Raw genomic sequence first — 5,319 nt, 5'->3', positions numbered from 1 at the left:
GACGGTGGGGAAGGTCTTCCTGCTGACAGCGTCGTGCCACTCATTGTTTATGAAGATCTGGTTGTAGAGGACTTCAGGGTGCTGGTGGGGGGCCGGTACCGCCTGTGTGGCGGCGGCCGACAGGAGGCGGCGGCCCAGGCGGGGCCCGAGACGGGCAGCGGCGCGCAACATGCTGCGGTGGGAGCGGGCGCGCGGGGACCGATGCGCGGGCAAGGTGTGCGGGACGGCCCTATTTCTTCTTTTTTTTAATGTTTTTTATTTATTTTTGAGAGACAGAGAGAGACAGCAGGAGCAGGGGAGGATCAGAGAAAGAGGGAGACACAGAATCCGGAGACAGTCTCCAGGCTCTGAGCTAGCTGTCAGCACAGAGCCCAACGCAGGGCTCGAACCCACAAACCGTGAGATCATGACCTGAGCCGAAGCCGGATGCTTAGCTGACTGAGCCACCCAGGTGTCCCTGGATATTTCATTTTCAGATTTTAAACTATACATTCAATTTGTTGAATAGTAATAGGATTATTCTGATTAGATAGTTTTAGTAGTTTGTAGTTTTCAAGGATTGGTCCTTTTAGTCTTAGATGCATAGGAGTTATTAAATTGATGTGCATAGAATTATTTATAATATTCCCTTATTATTTTCCTTTCCTTATTATTCTTTTATTGTCTGTGAGATCTGTAGTGATATCCTCTCTAGTGTAGTATTTTTGTACTGTTTCTTCTGTCTTGCTAGAAGTTTATCAATTCTATTTATTCTTTAAAATTTTTTTAATGCTTATTATTTTTGAAAGAGAGAGACAGAGTGCGAGTGGGAGAGGAGCAGAAAGAGAGGGAGACACAGAATCCAAAGTAGGCTGCCGGCAGGCTCTGAGCTGTCAGCACAGAGCCCAACTTGGGCCTCAAACTCATGAATCGTGAGTGAGATCGTGACCTGAGCCAAAGTTGGACACTTAACTGACTAAGCCACCCAGGTGCCCCTTAATTCTAGTTATTCTTTTCAAAGACCTTGCTTTTTGTCTTATTGACTTTATTGTTTTTCTGTTTTGTCTATTGTTTTCTATTTCAACTTATTGAACTATTTCTGCTTATTTCCTTAATTCTTCTTGCCTTTGGTTTTTCTCTTCTTTTGCTAGTTTCTGAATTAGAAACTTACATTATTGATCTGAGACTTTTCTTCCTTTCTAATATAAATATTTAATGCTATAAATATCCTAGTAGGCACTGCTTTAGCTATTGTCTTTCAGTTTTAAAATTCATTGTATATTAAGATTATCAGCCCTTTGTACATCTTATATGTCATCAATATTTCTCCCTGTTTGTCAGTTTATGACATTTTATTTATGGGTTTTTTTGTCATGCAAACTTTTTAAATTTTTATGTAGTCAAATTTATTATTTTCTTATTGTCTCTGGATTTTGAATCATGATTAGAAAGTCTTTCATTACACCAAGGTTAAAGAGGAATTCACTTATGGTTTCTTTTTTAAAAATTTTTTAAACATTTATTCATTTTTGAGAGACATAGACAGAATGCAAGCAGGGGAGGCTGCAGAGAGAGAGGGAGACACAGAATCTGAAGCAGGCTCCAGGCTCTGAGCTGTCAGCACAGAGCCTTATGCAGGGCTTGAACTCATGAACTGTGAGATCATGACCTGAGATGAAGTTGGACACCTAACCAACTGAGCCACCCAAGCGCCCTACTCATGTTTTCCTTTAGTACTTTTATAATTTTTTAATTTAATTTAGATATCTAATCTATTTGGAGTTTATATATGGATCTAATTTTATCTTTTTCCAAATGGTTACCTAGTTGTCCAAGCACTTTTATTTTCTGAGGTTAATGCAAAACTCAGCAACCAAAAATGAATGAATGGATAAATGAAGGACAAGACTGTTGAGAATACAGACTTTTCAGGAATTAAGTTTGGCATCATTCCACCAGGTAAAGAGCCCCAGATAGCTGATATCTTTCCTGAGAACAAGCAAAATGTGGAAAGAATAGTAGAAGAAAGAAGTCACAGATGTCAACCACAGATTCATGGCCCATTACAAAAGCTGAGGCGATAGCAGCTTTGCAGATTTTCTATTTGGTTAAATGCATATATTAGTGATTTTCTTCTCCCATTTATGATTTTATATCATATTTTTGAAGGTTACATTTACAATTTAGCCTTTAGGTAATAGAATATTCAATTGGACTCTGATTAAATTGTAATACAGTAATTACGATAACCCTTGAAACTGTGCGTCTCTCCATTTGGGGAAGAGGGCAAGAACTTGTTCATGTGTACAGAGGACAGACATAACTTACTGGTGGAGAACTTGAGTTGTTTTGTCGTTGAGTGGAAGTCTAAACGTATGGACAAAAGTGTATATGGAAGCTGAATAGCCAGAAGATAGGCTGTGATTTATTGTCTGTCAGCTACAAATCCACCATTATCTGCCCTACTTTGTAATATTACAGCTGGACTCTAACCCCTGGTGTGACCCTCCAGGCAGTAGCCGCAGGAACATGCTTCCCTTCCAGATTCCTGTCTTCCAATATTATTATTTAGAGCAGATCAGCAGCTGGTGGTTCAGAGGAGCGCCAGGCATGCCCTAAGGTTATGATCTCCCTACCAGAAGCCTGAGCAGCTCTGGCCTGCCTACACTTTCTGGCAGTGGTGCATCACTTCTAGAAACCAGCTCTAGCCCACTCACAACCGCCAGTAATGGTGCACCCTTTTCTGCAGACCCGTAGCAACCTATACTCAGGCACCTTCTTTGGCTACCAGAGGCTATGTGCTTCTATGGTAACCAGTTTCTCTCTGAAGACGTCAGAATCTCAGCCTGAGGTAGGGGATAGCCTGCTCCCGGTGATGCGTCCCTTTATTACCTATGGTTTCACAGTCTCCAAAAAGGAGCTGTTTTTTTACACCTGACATTTCTGGATTCTTTTCACTCATTTTGGTAGATGACCACCTCTACCTTCTAGCAATTCTTTATATTGTATTATTCCTATTCCAACAACTGGTGTGATTTCTGTCTCCTGACGGGACTCTGACTCATAAACCTTTTGAAAAGAATATCATTTTTTTATACCATAATTGCCTATTGCTCATTGGTTCACTAGGTTCGGAATAAATGTCCTACATCAGATTGCATTTTGTTTTATAATGTACTTTCTGTTCTCTAAGTTCCTGTCCTCAAAAGGAAGAAGATGTGCTATGGAACCTGACTTTATCTCTTATGAAATACACAATAGCAACCTTTGTACTTGACTAAGTGTAAAAGTTTTGTGAAGCATTGTTGCAAATAATTGCCTAAAGTCACAGAGTGAAAATTGATGATGGTTCATAAATTTTATCAGTTGGTGAAAATGAATCAGCAGCAAGTTTACTGCTTTTAAAGGTCTTTTCAGAACTATAAAAAGTTCATTGTAACTCTCAGTGGTTAGAAAAAATACTCACTTTTTCCTTGCAACAGACATTTTCAACAAAAGGATTTGTGACTGATTCCTAAAATCTAAACATAATGCAAAATTTTTGGATGGCTTTTTTTAAAAAAATAAAAACCTTTAACATATAATGACAAAAACTGGCCCTTAGAGTTAGACTGAGCTTTCTACTCTTATTAAAATAAGCTTCAGGGACACCTGGGTGGCTCAGTTGGTTAAGCGTCCAACTTCGGCTCAGGTCATGATCTCATGGCTCCTGGGTGAGCCTGGAGTCAGCTTCAGATTCTATGTCTCCAATTCTCTCTGCCCCTAGACTGCTCATGCTCTCTTTCTCTCAAAAATAAAATAAGCAATTAAAAACAATTTTTTTTAAGCTGCAAACACTAACTGATGTTATAGAGAAGTGGTTCTCAGACTTTAGTGTGTACTAAATCACCTTCCAGGGTTGTTAAAATCTGAGTTCCTGGATCCCACCTAAGAGTTTCCTATTTAGTAGGCATAGGGCAAGGCCTATCTTAGAATCTTCATTTCTAACTAATTTTCATATGCTGCTCATCTGTGGTCCACACTTTAAGAACCAATGTTACTAGGGCAACCACTCAGGACCTACTTCCTCTATTTTCTCCCATTTCTCTCCCTTTCCTTCTATTTAGTCCCAAACTGTTTGCACTTGGCATTATTATCTGGGATTCCATGTTCTTTGCACCATAATCTGCCTTAAATTCCTGTAACTCTTTTTCCAAAATTTTTTACAAGTTACCACATTTTTTTCTCTTTTTTTCCTCAATAACCTCATCTTGACATCTCTCATTGCCAGAGCCTTTTACTTGCCTGCCCTAATGTCCAGTGTTATGTTATACTAACTTAAATTACCGCCCTGTAGCCAATGTCCCTCTTCTTTTCCCCTCTCCCCCTCCTTGAAGATCACAAACATACTCTTCTATTCTTAGTAATGAATGGTAAGAATGAGAGATGAATTTAGGCTATGTTGATTTTTTCAATCTTTTCAAGTTAATCTAGAAGAACTAGGAGAACATGAAGCTACCTTAATAATCTAATTAGAATCCTCCTTGGAATCTACCACTTCAGAAATTTATGGAATGATCTTATCTCTTCTGAATGTTATATAATCTTTATTTTACTCCTTCTCTGCATCTGTCTTTCATGTGTCATGTGGGTAGCAGTGTTAAGAACAGGATTTCAACATTTCCTCTATGTTTAGACTTGATATTTCTTTCCTATCATGATTTTTAATGCTTTTCCTCATTTCCTGCTTTTTATGATCTGATCTTTGCCTCTTGGTCCTAATGATTGATATTACTCTTCAGATACTAAGCAGAGGATCATATCTGCTTAACTGTGTCCCCTCTGAGTAAGCCCTATTTCTGGAACCATGATGTAATGACTTAGTTTTGTAGAAATTGGCTTTAAAAGTAAGCACGGTTTCTAAACCATCTTAAAAGTACATTACTGGGGCACCTGGGTGGTTCAGTTGGTTGAGCTTCTGGCTTAGGCTCAGGTCATGATCTCACAGTTTGTGTGTTCGAGCCCCGCATCAGGTTCTGTGCTGGCAGCTAGCTCAGAGCCTGGAGCCTATTTCACATTCTATGTCTCCCTCTCTCTCTAACCCTCCCTTGCTCACATTCTCTCTATCTCTCAAAAATAAATAAAACAGGGGCACCTGGGTGGCTCAGTTGGTTGGGCGTCCCACTTCGGCTCAGGTCAGGATCTCATGTTCGTGGGTTCAAGCCCCACGTCGGGCTCTGTGCTGACAGCTCAGAGCCTGGAGCCTTTCAGATTATGTGTCTCCTTCTCATCTCTGATCGTCCCCAGCTCATGCTGTCTCTCTCTGTCTCTCAAAAAAAAAAAAACCCACAGGAAAATAAA

The sequence above is a fragment of the Suricata suricatta genome, chromosome 4, assembly GCF_006229205.1.
Source record: "Suricata suricatta isolate VVHF042 chromosome 4, meerkat_22Aug2017_6uvM2_HiC, whole genome shotgun sequence".
NCBI lineage: Eukaryota > Metazoa > Chordata > Mammalia > Carnivora > Herpestidae > Suricata > Suricata suricatta.
The sequence above is the reverse complement of the archived record's forward strand: the minus strand, read 5'-3'. Positions refer to the sequence as shown.